This window comes from Pristiophorus japonicus, unplaced genomic scaffold (genome assembly GCF_044704955.1).
Source record: "Pristiophorus japonicus isolate sPriJap1 unplaced genomic scaffold, sPriJap1.hap1 HAP1_SCAFFOLD_214, whole genome shotgun sequence".
In the NCBI taxonomy this organism is placed as follows: domain Eukaryota; kingdom Metazoa; phylum Chordata; class Chondrichthyes; family Pristiophoridae; genus Pristiophorus; species Pristiophorus japonicus.
This window is the reverse complement of record NW_027251843.1, coordinates 911,849-928,921: the sequence shown is the minus strand read 5'-3', so window position 1 is coordinate 928,921 and position 17,073 is coordinate 911,849.

The window sequence follows — 17,073 nt, the reverse complement described above, 5'->3', positions numbered from 1 at the left end:
ATTGGGATTCAGAAGAATGAGAGGTGATCTTATCGAAACATGTAAGATTATGAGGGGCCATGCAAGGTGGATGCAGAAAGGATGTTTCCACTGATAAGGGAGACTAGAACTAGGGGGCTTAATCTTAGAATAAGTGGACGCCCATTTAAAACTGAGATGAGGAGGAATTTCTTCTCTCAGAATCTTTAATCTCTAATTATTCTCTAATCTCTGGATTACTCCCGATGCCATGAGCTAGTGAATACAGAAATAGGAGGATAGAGCAGATGAATGCGTGGCTGGAGAGATGGTGCAGGCAGGATGCTTTAGTTTCCTGAGGCATTGGGACCTGTACAAGCCGACCGGGTTGCCCCTCAACAGAGCCGGGACCAATATCTACGAGTGGAGCATTTGCTCGTGCTGTTGGGGAGGGTTTAAACTAGCTTGGCAGGGGGATGGGAACCAGAGAATAGATTCAGTAGGGAGGGGAGTAAAGCTGGAATTAGAAAGCAAAAATAAGGAAAGTGAGTTTGAAGGAGAGAGGAAACAAGCAGATAAAAAGGATAAAAAAACAAATTTAAAGGCTCTTTGCCTAAATAACAAAATAGCTGAGTTGATGGCACAAATAGATACAAATAAATATCATCTGATAGCCATTGCAGAGACGTGGTTGCAAGGTGACCAGGACTGAGAACTAAATACTCAGGGGTGCTTGACAATCCGGAAAGGACAGACAGAAAGGTAAAGTAGGTGGGGTAGCTCTGTTGACAAAGGATGGAATTACTGCAATCGTGAGAAATGATATTGGCTCAAATGATCTGGATGTTGAAACTGTTTGGGAGGAGATAAGGAATAATAAGGGGAAAAAGTCACTGGTGGGCATAGTCTATAGGTCCCCTAACAGTAGCAACTCTGTTGGTCGGAGAATAAACCAAGAAATAGTGGGGGCTTGTAAAAATGGAACAGCAATAATTATGGGTGATTTTAACCTCCACATTGATTGGATAAATCAAATTGGTCAGGGTAGTCTTGAGGAAGAGTTGATAGAGTGCATAAGGGACGGGTTCCTTGAGCAGTATGTAATGGAACCAACCAGGGGGCAAGCTATCTTAGATCTGGTCCTGTATAATGAGACAGGATTAATAAACAATCTCCCAGTAAAGGATCCCCTTGGACTGAGTGATGATAACATGGTTCAATTTTAAATTCAGATGGAGGGTGAGAAAGGTGGATCTCTAACCAGCGTACTGAGCTGAAATAAAGAAGACTACAAAGGTATGAGTGCAGAGTTGGCTAAAATGGACTGGGAAAATAGATTAAAGTGTAGGACGGCTGATGAACAGTGGCGTACATATGAAGGAGATATTTCACAACTCTCAAGAAAAATATATTCCAGTGAGGAGGAAAGGGTGCAAAAGAAAAGATAGCCATCCGTGGCTAACTAAAGAAATAAAGGACGGTATCCAATTAAAAACAAGGGCATACAAAGTGGCCAAAACTAGTGGAAGGACAGAAGATTGGGAAGCTTTTAAAAGCCAACAAAGAATGACTAAAAAAATGATTAAGAAAGGGAAGATAGACGATGAAAGTAAACGAGCACAAAATATAAAAACAGATAGCAAGAGTTTCTATCAGTATATAAAAAGGAAAAGAGTGGCTAAAGATGGTCCCTGAGAGGACAAAACCAGGGAATTAGTGATGAGGAACATGGAGATGGCAGAAACTCTGAACAAAGATTTTGTATCAGTCTTTACGGTAGAGGACACTGAGATGAGGAGGAATTTCTTCTCTCAGAGGGTTGTACACCTGTGGAATTTGCTGCCTCAGAGAGCTGTGGAGGCTGGGTCATTGAATATATTTAAGTCAGAGATAGACAGTTTCATAACCGATAAGGGAATAAGGGGTTATGGGGAGCGGGCAGGGAAGTGGAGCTGAGTCCATGATCGGATTGGCCATGATCGTATTAAATGGTGGAGCAGGCTCGAGGGGCTGTGTGGCCTACTCCCGCTCCTATTTCGTATGTTCTTAAAGTGAGGAGGAGTGGGACTAATTGGGTAAATCTTTCAAAGAGCCGGCACAGGCACGATGGGCCGAATGGCCTCCTTCTGTGCTGTAAGATTCTAGGCTGTGAGCGCGGTTCACAGTTTTCTCCCACGTCATTAACAAACGTACAGCTGTGGCAACCTCCCTCTTTCACTTCCTCTGTGGGTGAAGTTTCATTCTTCCGATCTGACAATCTCTTCAGTTTTTTTTGCACGGGGGATTTCTGCTGTGGTCTGAGTCTCTAATAATAACCGTCCAATCAGGCAGAATAACAGCAGCTCGGACCGGCTAGGACAGCGGACCCAGGCTCAGTGCTGACCCTGCAACGTCCTCCTCACCAACATCTGGGGACTTGTGCCAAAAGTGGGAGAGCTGCCCCACAGACTAGTCAAGCACCAGTTTGACATAGTCCTACTCACAGAATCAGACCTTTCAGCCAATGTCCTACTGCACCCCCACCCCTGACCTTCCTTCCCCCAAAATCCGTGAATCCTTAAACAGGAACCCTTTTGAAGAACAGTTTGTATTGAAGTTCTGGGTGAGAAAACAATCACTATCACGAGAGAAAAAGTTACTCGGTAAAATAATGGAACTAAAGGTGGACAAGTCCCCTGTACCTCATGGCCTGCATCCTAGGCTCTTAAATGAAGTGGCTGCAGAGATAGTGGATGCATTGGTTGAAATGCATCAGAAGGTCTAGTGAGGAGGAGGAACTGAAGGATATCCTTATTAGGCGGGAAATTGTGTGAGGGAAATTGATGGGATTGAAGGCCGATCAATCCCTGGTGCTTGATAGTCTGCATCCCAGAGTACTTAAGGATGTGGCCCGAGAAATAGCGAATGCATTTGTGATAATTTTCCAACAGTCTACTGACTCTGGATCAGTTCCTTTGGACTGGAGGGTAGCTAATGTAACACCACTTTTTAAAAAGGGAGGGAGAGAGAAAGTGGATAATTATGGACCGGTTAGCCTGACATCAGTAGTGGGGAAAATGTTGGAATCAATTATTAAAGATGAAATAGCAGCGCAATTGGAAAGCAGTGACAGGATCGGTCCAAGTCAGTATGGATTTATAAAGGGGAAATCTTGACAAATCTGGAATTTTTTGAGGATGTAACTGGGAGAGTGGACAAGGGAGAACCAGTGGATGTGGTGTATTTGGACTTTCAAAAGGCTTTTGACTAGATCCCACACAGGAGATTGGTGTGCAAAATCAAAGCACTTGGTATTGAGGGTAATATACTGACGTGGATAGAGAACTGGTTGGCAGACAGGAAGCAGAGAGACGGGATAAATGAGTCCTTTTCAGAATGGCAGGCAGTGACAAGTGGAGTGTCGCAAGGCTCAGTGCTGGGACCCCAGCTCTTTACAATATACATCAATGATTTGGATGAAGGAATTGAGTGTAATATCTCCAAGTTTGCAGATGACACTAAACTGGGTGGCAGTGTGAGCTGTGAAAGGGACGCTAGGAGGCTGCAGGGTGAATTGGATAGGTTAGGTGAGTAGGCAAATGCATGGCAGATGCAGTATAATGTGGATAAACGTGAGGTTATCAACTTTGGGGGTAAAAACGCGAAGACATGGTGGCAGATTAGAAAAAGGGGAGGTGCAACGAGACCTGGGTGTCATGGTTCATCAGTCATTGAAAGTTGGCATACAGGTACAGCAGGCGGTGAGGAAGGCAAATGGTATGTTGGCCTTCATTGCTAGGCGATTGGAGTACAGGAGCAGGGAGGCCTTACTGCAGTTGTACACGGGCCTCACCTGGAATATTGTGTTCAGTTTTAGTCTCCTAATCTGAGGAAGGACGTTCTTGCTATTGAGGGAGTGCAGCGAAGGTTCATCAGACTGATTCCCGGGATGGCTGGACTGACATATGAGGAGAGACTGGATCAACTGGGCCTGTATTCACTGGAGTTTAGAAGGATGAGATGGGATCTCATAGAAACATATAAAATTCTGACGAGACTGGACAGGTTAGATGTGGATAGAATGTTCCCGATGTTGGGGAAGTCCAGAACCAGGGGACACAGTCTTAGGATAAGGGGTAGGCCATTTAGGACTGCGATGAGGAGAAACTTCTTCACTCAGAGAGTTGTTAACCTGTGGAATTCCCTGCCGCAGAGGTTTGTTGATGCCAGTTCATTAGGTATATTCAAGAGGGAGTTAGATATGGCCCTTACTGCTAAGGGGATCAAGGGATATGGAGAGAAAGCAGGAAAGGGGTACTAAGGGAATGATCAGCCATGATCTTATTGAATGGTGATGCAGGCTTGAAGGGCTGAATGGCCTACTCCTGCACCTATTTTCTCTGTTTCTATGTAAATCTACCAAAGTTCCCTGGATTCTGGAGATGTCCCAGCAGATTGGAAAACCGCAAATATAACGACCCTATTTAAAAAAGGAAGGAGACAGAAAACAGTAAACTATAGACCAGTTAGCCTAACATCTGTCGTTGGGAAAATGCTGGTGTCCATTATTAAGAAAGCAGTAATATGACATTTAGAAAAGCATAATTCAGTCAAGCAGAGTCAGCATGGACTTATGAAAGGGAAATCATGTTTGACACATTTGCTGGAGTTCTTTGAGGAAGTAATGTGCAGGGTGGATATGGGGGAACAAGTGGATGCGGTGTATTTGGATTTCCAGAAGGGATTCAATAAGGGACCACATAAAAGAATACCGGACACGATAAGAGAACACGGGGTTGGTGCTAATACATTAGCATGGTTAGAGGATTGGCCAACGAACAGAAAACAGAGAGTCAAGATAAATGGGTCATTTTCTGGTCGGCAACCAGTAACTAGTGGGGTTTCACAGGGATCGGTGTTGGGGCCTCATCTATTTACAATCTATATTAATAACTTGGATGAACGGAATGAGTGTAAAAAATAGAAGAGCAAATTATTATTTAAATGGAGAAAGATTACAAAATGCTGTTGTACAGAGGGACCTGGGGGCCCTTGTGTATGAAACACAAAAAGTTAGTATGCAGATACAGCAAGTAATCAGGAAGCAAATGGAATGTTGGCCTTAATTGCAAGGGGATGGAGTATAAAAGCAGGGAAGTCCTGCTACATCTGTACAGGGTATTGGTGAGACCAGACCGAGAGTACTGTGTACAGTTTTGGTCTCCTTATGTAAGGAGGGATATATTTGCACTGAAGGCAGTTCAGAGAAGGTTCACGAGGTTGATTCCTGAGATGAAGGGGCTGACTTATGAAGAGAGGTTGAGCAGGTTAATCTGAACATAAGAAATAGGAACAGGAGTAGGACATACGGCCCCTCCGCCATTCAATAAGATCTTGCCTGATCTGATCATGGACTCAGCTCCACTTCCACGCCCGTTCCACATATTCTTGTAAACGCCAAAGAGTATGAGAGGTGAACTTATTGAAACATATAAGATTCTGAGGGGACTCGACAAGATAGATGCAGTGAGGATGTTTCCACTCATAGGGGAACCTAGAACGAGCGGGCAGAGTTTAAGTATAAGGGGTCGGTCATTTGGAACTGAGATGTGGAGGAATTTCTTCTCTGAGGGTTGTAAATCTGTGCAATTCTCTGCCCCAGAGAGCTGTGGAGGCTGGGTCATTGAATATATTGAAGGTGGCGACAGACGGATTTTTGAACGATAAGGCAGTAAAGGGTTCTGGGTAGCAGGCAGGGAAGTGGAGCTGAGCCCATTATCAGATCAGCCATAATCTTATCGAATGGCAGAGCAGGCTCGAGGGGCCAAATGGCCTAGTCCTGCTCCTATTTCTTATGTTCTTATGATTCTTTGGCCTAGAATTTCCCCGGACAAGCACCAGCCAATAAGAGGGTTTTGTTCAACTAATCGCAGCCGCCTTGCTTGCGGCCCGGGACACGTCATCCACCATTTTGGTAAGGGCCTTACCGCTGTCGTTGACAGCACTCGCCTCAAAATGAGGATTGTCAGATGGTGACACCAATGCCTGGCTCGAGCCATGACTGTTAAGTGGGGCGTTTGCGCTCACCATATGGCCCTGCCCTAAGCACACACAGAAAAGCAGGCGTGAAGCAGCCCTGCACAGATGCTGTTGGTGCTTCTTAATGGGGCACACATCTTTCAGGTATGTTTGCATTTAAGCTCTGGTCTGTTTTAAACAATATATTTTATGGAAGTAGTAGCTTGGTGCAATAAATGTTAAATATTTTTTCAGTGTGCAGGGAATGCAAGGTGTGCTGCTGGACGTGTTCAAGGCCTTGGGTGGTAAAGAAAGGTCCCTGGAAAGACCGGGAATGCTGGAAATACTCAGCAGGTCAGGCAGCATCCATGGAGAGAGACAGAATTAACATTTTAGCTCAAGCTGCTGTCTGACCTGCTGAGTATTTCCAGCATTTACTGTCTTTATTTCAGATTTCCAGCTTCTGCTCGCAAAGGGAGGAGGAGGAAGTGGAAGGAAGGAGGCAACCCAGACAGCCACTTTCTGGCCGGGATATCCGGGATCGAATCATCCACCTGTGGTCCCAGTGACCACATCCCCAATCCCCTTTCAACATTAGTCCCACACCTTAGCGTCCCTCTGTTACTGACCATCACAGCGTCCTCTTGGCCACAGTGCTGAAATAAAATCGTGAATCTTCGGAAATCTCTATTCCAGAGAGCTGTGGAAGCTGGGTCATTGAATATATTTAAGATGGAGATAGACAGATTCTTGAACTACGGGGAGTCACGGGTTGTGGGGAACAGGTAGGGATGTGGCGTTGAGGCCAAGATCAGATCAGCCATTACCTTATTGAATGGTGGACCAGCTCGAGAGGCCATACGGCCCACTCCTGTTCCTTTTCCTTATATTCTTGTGTACGAGTCCTGATTGCTGGAGTTTGTTGGTAGGTGGGTGATGGGGGCGTGGTGCATTGAGCAGCGTGTGAGGCTAGTGGTGCTGTTGGTGGGACACGGACTTTGAAGATGAATTTGCTGACCTTGACCACTCCGTTAGGTCATTGAACATTTGGCGGCACTGCATCCAGGTCCTCAGGTCCTGGTCTCACTGCCTTTGAAACGTTTGTCTGGTGCAGCCTCCTCGCTCCCTTGGATAGAGAACATCTCTACCCCCTCTGCATCTCCTCGCTTGGTGGCAACACTGTTTCAGACCCTGATGAGTTCCTGGTAAAAGACATGCAGCCCCACATGGTGCTCCTGATGCCCCCAGGCTCACAAACAGGAGCTGCATGTCATAATTGAGGCAGTACTGCTGGCGGAAGAAATATGTCATCAGCGCACACCATCTAGGAAGGGGCTCGACGTACAGGTATCTCTGCAGGATCTGAAGATGGAAAGTCGCATGCTGGGTACTGACGCACACCAACGCCTGACCTCCCTCCCTAAACAGGAGACTCAGAACCACAGCAGAGACCCAGTGCTTCCTGTTGTCCAGAAGAAGTCCACCAGCTTCTTCTGTATCTTGGCGACAAAAGCAGGGGGGGGGGGGGGCAAAGTGACCAGCCGGTACCACAGCATTGCGGCCACTAGCTGGTTTATGACTAGTGCTCGACCCCTGTAGGACAGCACTTGGAACAGTCCTGTCCAGCGCCCTCGGCGAGCGGCAACTTTGTCCTCCAGCTCTTGCCAGTTCACCAGCCAGGCTTCCTCATCAGGGCTAAGGTAGACTCCCACATAGAGGAGATGGGTCATGCTCCAGGAAAAAGACCTGGACTCCTCTGGCAGTGAGTTCATCTGCCAGTGACCGACCAGGAGTCCGGAACATTTCTCCCAATTGATCTTGGCGGAGGATGCGGCCGAGTAAATCTCCTGGCACTCATGCATCCTCAGTAGGTCAATGGGATCCTCGACCATGAGGAGCACATCATCAGTGTAAGCCAAGAGGACAACCTCCACGCCCGGCCCTTACAGAGCCAGTCCCGTCAACCTCTTCCGCAAGAGGCGCAGGAAAGGCTCCACGCAGATGACATATAACTGGCCAGGCATTGGGCATCCCTGGCACACCCCTTTCCCAAAGCGAAGGGACGCCGTCAAAGACCCGTTAACCTTAATCAGACAATCCATGGGGGCGTACAAAAGTCAGATCCGGGCGACGAAATGTGTCCCAAACCCGAAAGCATGCAGAGCCTCTCTGGCTACAGGTGTGGTGCCGGAGGACTGGAGGACTGCTAATGTTGTACCTTTGTTTAAAAAGGGAGAAAGGGATAGACCGAGTAATTACAGGCCAGTCAGCCTAACCTCAGTGGTAGGGAAATTATTGGAAAAAATCCTGAGGGACAGGATAAATATTCATTTAACAAAACACGGATTAATCAAGGACAGTCAGCATGGATTTGTTAAGGGAAGATCGTGTCTGAATAAAGTGAATTTTTTGAGGAGGTAACCAGGAGGATTGATGAGGGCAGTGCATATGATGTAGTGTGTATGGATTTTAACAAGGCTTTTGATAAGGTCCCACATGGCAGACTGCTCGTGAAAGTAAAAGCCCATGGGATTCAGGGCAAAGTGGCAAGTTGGATCCAAAATTGGTTCAAAGGCAGGAAGCAAAGGGTAATGGTCAACGGGTGTTTTTGTGACTGGAAGGCTGTTTCCAGTGGGGTTCCGCAGGGCTCAGTACTAGGTCCCTTGCTTTTTGTGGTATATATCAATGACTTGGACTTGAATGTAAGGGGCATGATCAAGAATTTTGCAATTGAAACTAAAATTGGCCGTGTGGTTGATAATGAAGAAGAAAGCTGTAGACTGCAGGAAGATATCAATGAAATGGTCAGGTGGGCAGAACAGTGGCAAATGGAATTCAATCCGGAGTAGTGTGAGGTAATGCATTTGGGGAGGGCTAACAAGGCAAGGGAATACACATTAAATGGTACGACACTGAAAAGTGCAGAGAAACAAAGGGACCTTGGAGTACAGGTCCACAGATCCCTGATGGTAGCAGGTCAGGAAGGTAAGATGGTTAAGAAGGCAGATGGAATACTTGCCTTTATTAGACGAGGCATGGAATACAAGAGCAAGGACATTATGCTTGAACTGTATAAAACACTGGTTAGGCCACAGCAGGAGTACTGCGTGCAGTTCTGGTCACCACATTACATTACAAGAAAGATGTGATTGCTCTGGAAAGGGTGCAGAGGATGCAGAGGTTACAGGGCTACGGCCAGAGAGCTGGAAAGTGGGATGAGGCTGGATAGCTCTTGGTTGGCCGGCGTGGGTCGAAACGGATTCCCTCCGTGCTGTGAATTTCTATGATTCTATCATGGACAGATGCATCTACAACAGGCAGATTGTTGAGGACGAGGTCAAGTAGGTTTTTCCTCGTGTTGGTTCTCTCCCCACCTGCTCTGGGCCCAGTCTGGCAGATATATCATAGAATTATAGAATCACAGAGGTTTACAGCACAGAAGGAGGCCGTTTCAGACCATCACATCCACTTTCCAGCTCTGGGTCCATAGCCCTGCAGGTTACGGAACTTCAAGTGCACATCCAAGTACTTTTTAAATGTGGTGAGGGTTTCTGCCTCTACTAATGAAGGACCTAATATTCCAGGTCCTGACCTACATCCTGAAGGGTGGAAGATGCTTGTGCGTGGATTTTTTTTAACATGTGGTGACCGTTGCACACCAGCCTTCACACGGGCTCGACAGAGCTAGGTCTTGGTCCAGTGGCAAGGGTTAACCAGGACGACTGGAGACCTGCTCTGCTGTACGGACCGAGTGTGCACACATATCGCAGTGTGGGCTGGCCCGTGCTACCCCTGGGCCCCTGGCCACACCCCCACGACCCTCTGGGTGAAGAAATTTCCCCTCAAGTCCCCTCTAATCACTTTAAATCTATGCCCCCTGATTGTTGAGCTGGAGGAGGAAATTCAGAAACTCCAACCCTGAGTTCAAGCACAGACCATTGCTTCCTTGAGTATGAATTGAAGCATAATTAAAGTTACATGCTCTGTTGAAGATTTTGTTCATGGGAATAAAACTTATTTTATTGTAGGAGAGAGCAATTTCAGGTCATATTTTTGTGCCTGGCTAACAGAAATAGGTCCATCCTACCAACTCTTTCCAGGCCCCTCATAATTTTATACACCGCAATCAAGTCTCCCCTCAGCCTCCTCTGTCCAAAGAAAACAAACCCAGCCTATCCCATCGTTCCTCATAGTTAAAATTCTCCAGTCCAGGCAACATCCTCATATATCCTCTCTACCCTCGGTTTAATGTCTCATCCGAAGAAATCGTACTGTTAATTAAACACTGAAGGCAAGAACTTTGAAGTGTTGGGAATACTCAATGTATCAAGACAGGAACATTGTAAACATTGATTGTGGCATCATGCACTCACAACCTCCCCATAGTATGCACAATGTGAGCACCAGACCCGAGGACAGAACCCAAGGAGATGTGCCCAGCACCAATCCAGGACAATGATCAATGTAAAGCCAAAGCTGAATGTTATCAGGGCTGCTTTGCCGATGATTGCCCTGTGATCGCGGGCACCAGCAGCACACACACCTCTTGTGGGTACAGTCGTGTTGTGGTTATGTTGCTGCAGAGCACTCCACAGGCCTGCACTAATAATCCCCACAATCTCACCATGGCCCTTTGACTATTTCAATTCAGCTCTTTTTTAAATTCTAGAAATAAAAAGCTGGTCTCAGTAAAAGTGACCACAAAGCTGTCAAATTGTCACAAAAGCCCAATTGGTTCAGTGACATTCTTTCGGGAAGGAAACCTGCCGTCCTCGACTCATAAAAGGTTACTGCCCAAGATAAGAGCTCACGGGGTTGTGGGTAATATATTAGCATGGATAGAGGATTGGCTAACTAACAGCAAACAGAGAGTCGGGATAAATGGGTCATTTTCAGGTTGGCAAACTGTAATTAGTGGGGTGCCGCAGGGATCAGTGCTGGGGCCTCAACTATTTACAACCGAAATTAATGACTTGAATGAAGGGACCGAGTGTAATGTAACCAAATTTGCTGATGTACAAAGATAGGTGAGAAAGCAAGTTGTGAGGAAGACACAAAGATTCTGCAAATGGATATAGACAGGCTGAGTGAGTGGACAAAGATTTGGCAGATGGAGTATAATGTTGGAAAATGTGAAATTATCCACTTTGGTAGGAAAAATAAAAATTATTATTTAAATGGGGAGAGATTACAAAATGCTGTGGTACAGTTCATTGATATCTTCCTGCAGTCTACAGCTTTCTTCTTCATTATCAACCATAGCCGAGTTTAGTATCATCTGCAAACTTAGTATCATCTGTAATCATTCTCCCTACATTCAAGTCTAAATCACTGATATATACCACAAAAAGCCAGTGACCCAGCACTGATCCCTGCCGAGCCCCACTGGAAACAGCCTGCCAGTCACAAAAACACCCATCAACCATTACCCTCTGCTTCCTGCCTCTGAACCAATTTTGGATCCAACTTGTCACTTTGTCCTGGATCCCATGGGCTTTTACTTTTGTGACCAGTCTGCTATGTGGGACCTTCTCAAAAGCCTTGTTAAAATCCAAATACACTGCATCATATGCACTGCCCTCATCAACCCTCCTGGTTATCCCCTGAAAAAATTCAATCAAGTTATTCAGACACGAACTTCCCTGAACAAATCCATGCTGACTGTCCTTGATTAATCCGTGTTTTGTTAAATGAAGATTCCTCCTATCCCTCCCCGGAGGTTAGGCTGACTGACCTGTAGTGACTCGATCTATCCCTTGCTCCCTTTTTAAACAAAGGTACCACGTTTGCAGTCCTCCAGTCCTCCGGTACCTGGGATTGCAATGTCAGCATCGCCCCTCTCGGCCAGCTCGGTCAGTAGTGGTGCTACCGAGACACTCTTGGTGATGGACAGTGAAGTCCCCCACCCAGAGTACATTCTGTGCCCTTGCTACTCTCAGTGCTTCTTCCAAGTGGTGTTCAACATGGAGGAGTACTGATTCATCAGCTGAGGGAGGGCGGGAGGTGGTAATCAGCAGGAGGTTTCATTGACCGTGTTTGACCTGATGCCATGAGACTTCATGGGGTCCGGAGTCAATGTTGAGGACTCCCAGGGCCACTCCCTCCCGACTGTATACTACTGAGCCACCACCTCGGGTGATGGAGGAGTCTGGGACATTGGCTGAAAGGTCTGATTCTGTGAGTAGGACTATGTCAGGCTGGTGTTTGACTCGTCTGTGGGGCAGCTCTCCCACTTTTGACACAAGTCCCCAGATGTTGGTGAGGAGGTCGTTGCAAGGTCAGCACTGAGCCTGGGTCCGCTGTCCTAGCCGGTCCGAGCTGCTGTTATTCTGCCTGATTGGACGGTTATTATTAGAGACTCAGACCACAGCAGAAATCCCCCGTGCAAAAAATAACTGAAGAGACTGTCAGATCGGAAGAATAAAACTTCACCCACAGAGGAAGTGAAAGAGGGAGGTTGTCACAGCTGTACGTTTGTTAATGACGCGGGAGAAAACTGTGAACCGCGCTCACAGCCTCGAATCTTACAGCACAGAAGGAGGCCATTCGGCCCATCGTGCCTGTGCCAGCTCTTTGAAAGAATTACCCAATTAGTCCCACCCCCCCTCTATTTCCCCGTAATCCAGCAAATTGTTCCTTTTCAAGTATATATCCAATTCCCTCTTGTAGACCTGGGCCCACAGCATTAGACTGCCCCTAACCTGGGCACAACATTGGCATCTCATTCATTCACTGGGACAGGAAATGCCTGGTGTGGGAAATGGAGTCCAGGGCTCTGAACATTCCCTCTCCTCTCCTGAGGAAGGCTTCATGCTGGGGTCCAGTTCCATTGTCCCCGACAGCACATTCCGACCTCACCTACTTCCTCATTCCACGTGTGTAAGCCTGGACCCTATCACCATATCACCAGGATATCTGACTGCAGGAGGCCTCACCACTGTGTCCAGCACTGTCCTCACCCGAAATCCACACACAGTCTGCATTGATCTGGGGCCTTTAACGTGCCAAAGGTCACAAGACACTTCACATCGCTGCTGTAAGAACGTGGGGAGCGGGGTTTCGGGGGGCTTTAGGAAGGGTGATTGAAGGCCTGGGTGAAAGGATGGCGTTAGATGGAGGAGAGAGAGCTGGAGAGGAGGAGGGATTAGAACATAAGAAATAGCAGGAGTAGGCCTACGGCCCCTCGAGCCTGCTCCGCCTTTTAATATGATCATGGCTGATCCGATCATGGACTCAGGTCCACTTCCCTGCTTGCTCTCCATAACTCCTTATTCCCTTATCAGTTAAGAAACTGTCTATTTCTGTCTTAAATTTATTCAATGACCCATCTTCCACAACTCTCTGAGGCAGCGAATTCCACAGATTTACAACCCTCAGAGAAGAAATTCCTCCACATTTCAGTTTTAAATGGGCGGCCCCTTATTCTAAGATTATGCCTCCTAGTTCTTGTCTCCCCTATCAGTGGAAACAGCCTCTGCATCCACCTTGTCAAGCACCCTCATAATCTTACATGTTTCGATAAGATCACCTTTCATTCTTCTGATTTCCATTCAGTATAGGCCCAACCTACTCAACCTTTCCTCATAAGTCATTGCCCTCATCTACGGAATCAACCTAGTGAACCTTCTCTGAATGCCTCCAAAGCAAGTGTATCCTTTCTTAAATATGGAAACCAAAACTGCACGCAGTATTCCAGTTGTGGCTTCACCAATACCCGGTATAACTGTAGCAAACACTTCCTTGCATTTATACTCCATCCCCTTTGCAATAAAGGCCAAGATTGCATTGGCCTTCCTGATCACTTGCTGAACCTGCATAATAACCTTTTGTGTTTCATGCACCAGGACCCCCAGTTCCCGCTGCACTGCAACACTTTGTTATTTTTCTCCATTTAAATAATAACTTGCTCTTTGATTTTTTTCTGACAAAGTGTATAACCTCACACTTTCCAACATTATATTCCATCTCCCAAATTTTTGCCCATTCACTTAGCCTGTCTATGTCCTTTTGCAGGTTTTTTGTTTCCTCCTCATACCTTGTGTTTACTCCTTTCTTTATATTGTCAGCAAACTTGGCTACATTACACTCGGTCCCTTCTTCCAAGTCGTTGATATAGATTGTAAATAATTGGGGTCCCAGCACTGATTCCTGCAGCATCCCACTAGTGACTGATTGCCAACCCGAGAATGAACCATTTATCACGACTCTGTTTTCTGTTAGTTAGCCAATCCTCTATCCATGTTTATATATTACCCCCAACTCCGTGAACTTTTATCCTGTGCCTTTAATGTGGCACCTTATTGAATGCCTTCTGGAAATCCAAATACACCACATCCACTGGTTCCCCTTTATCCACCCTGCTCATTACATCCTCAAAGAATTCCAGCAAATTTGTCAAACATGACTTCCCCTTCATAAATCCATTCTGACTCTGCCTGACTGAATTATGATTTTCCAAATGTCCTGCTACTATTTCTTTAATATTTCCCCAACTGTTCTATAGTTTCCTGTTTTTTGTCTGCATCCTTTTTTTAATATGGGCATTACATTTGCAGTTTTCCAATCTGCTGGGATCTCCCCAGAATCCAGGGAATTTCGGTAAATTACAACCAATGCATCCACTATCCCTGTCGTTACTTCTCTTAAGACCCTAGAATGCAAGCCATCAGGTCCAGTGGATTTATCCGCCTTTAGTCCCATTATCTTACTGAGAACCACCTCCTTAGTGATTGTGATTGTGTGAAGTTCCTCTCCCCCCCATAGACCCCTGACTATGCACTGTTGGGATATTTTTAGTGTCCTCTACTGTAAAGATTGCTACAAAATATTTGCTCAGTGTTTCTGCCATCTCCATGTTCCCCATGTTCCCCATGACTAATTCCCCAGTCTCGTCCTCTAAGGGACCAACATTTATTTTATCCGCTCTTTTCCTTTTTATATACCTGTAGAAACTCTTGCTATCTGTTTTTATATTTTGTGCTAGTTTACTTTCATCTTCCATTTCTTAATCATTTTTTTAGTCATTCTTTGCTGGATTTTAAAAGCTTCCCAGTCTTCTGTCCTCCTACGAATTTTGGCCACCTTGTATGCCCTTGTTTTTAAATTGGATACCGTCTTTTATTTCTTTAGTTAGCCACGGATGGCTATCTTTTCTTTTACATCCTTTCCTCCTCACTGGAATATATTTTTCTTGAGAGTGATTAAATATCTCCTCAAATGTTCATTAACCGTCCTACATTTTAATCTATTTTCCCAGTCCACTTTAACCAACTCTGCCCTCATACTTTTGTAGTCTCCTTTATTTAATCTTAGTATACTAGTTTGAGATTCAACTTTCTCGCCCTCGATCTAAATTTGAAATTCAACCATGATATGGTCACTCATTCCAAGGGGATCGTTTATTGGGAGATTGTTTATTAATCCTGTCTCATTGCACAAGACCAGATCTAAGATAGCCTGCCCCCGGTTAGTTTCTTTACATACTGTACAAGGAACCCGTCCCTTATGCACTCGATCAACTCTTCTTCAAGGCTACCCTGACCAATTTGATTTGTCCAATCAATGTGTAGGTTAAAATCACCCACTACAATCATACCATGAGAACTTCCAGCGCGAGCTGCTCCAAGTGAGCGATGGCTTCGAGGTGGGTGATTGGGTGATGTCATCAGGACCCAGGTCGGCATTTGGAGCGTGGGCAGGAACATCGGCGGACCCAGGTAAAGCAGAGGAGTGGGAAGGTCGCGGGGAAGTGTGGTGAGTGATCGAGGTGGAGGAGCGATGAGGGATCGTGGCTGAGATTCGGTTGGTGATCGTGGCGGAAGTCCGGCAAATGTTTGGTGCGGAGGTGCGGCGGGAGATCGTGGTGGAGGTCAGGCGACTGTTTGGCGCAGAGGTGCGGCGAGAGATCGTGGCGGAGGTGCGGCGAATGTTGGTGGCGGTGGAGCGGTGAGGGATCGTGGTGGAGGTGCGGCAAATGAGGGATCGGGGACCAAAAGAGCCGAGGGCCCAGGGGCAGCACGGGCCAGCCCATACTGCGATATGTAAGCGCACTGGGTCCGTGCAGAGCAGGCCTCCAGTCATCCGGGTTAATCTTTGCCACTGGATAAAGGCCTAGCTCTGTCAAGCCCGTGTGGTGGCTGATTTGCAACGGTCACACATGTTAAAAAAAATCCACGCACAGGCATCTTCCAGCCCCTCAATTGGAGTTCAGGATCATCGGGTCCTTCATTGAAACATCTGTGAACTAATTTGGAAGCAAGTCATCCTCGTTCGAGGGACCGCCAATGATGATGATGAGTAGGTCAGTGAGGTCAGGGGCAGTAGGTCAGTGAGGTGAGAGGTAGTAGGTCAGTGAGGTCAGGGTTCATATTGGAGTGAGGCAGGGTACGGACACTGCATTTTGGAAAGTTGGGGTTTATGGAGAGCGGATGAAGGAAGCCAGGAGGGGACAACGAAATAATCGAGTTCAGAGATGAGACTGCACACAGGGAGGTTAAATTAATAGTGACCTCAGTCTTTATCAAGACAGTCCAGAGTGAGGAACAGGCCTTAGGGACTGGCTTATATACAGTGCTCCCAAGGGATGCTGGGATCCCTTGGGACTTCAGGGGATGTGCTCCCTGGTGGCAGAACATGGGAGTGCATGCTTTACAGATACACAACAGAGCCAAGCAGAGCCATGGGTTTCTTCCATCAAGGGACTGATGTAGGGCGGAGATGGGCAGCGTTGGAGATGGAAATAAGAGGATGTGGCGTTCGAAGCTCAGTCTTTGGAGAACCAATAGGAAGGAGCCATGTTTCCTGGTCTCTAGTGGAGGAGCGGCATCATTCAGTGAGAAAACCAAGGCCTATCTGAGGGCAGGTATTGTGATGGTCAGAGATCCATTTTGTGGAAGGAGGAAAGGTCAGAGAGACCACAGACATTGTGCTCACCATGGACTCCGCCGCTGAGTGGGGTCAGCGGCCGGAAGGAGGCCCGAGCGTCGCCGGGAGTGAGGGAGGCACGAGTGTCACCGGGTGGGGGGCGGGGGGAGGGAGGGAGGCCCGAGCATCGCCTGGGGGGGAGGGAGGGAGGGAGGCCCGAGCATCGCCGGGGGGGAGGGAGGGAGGCCCGAGCAT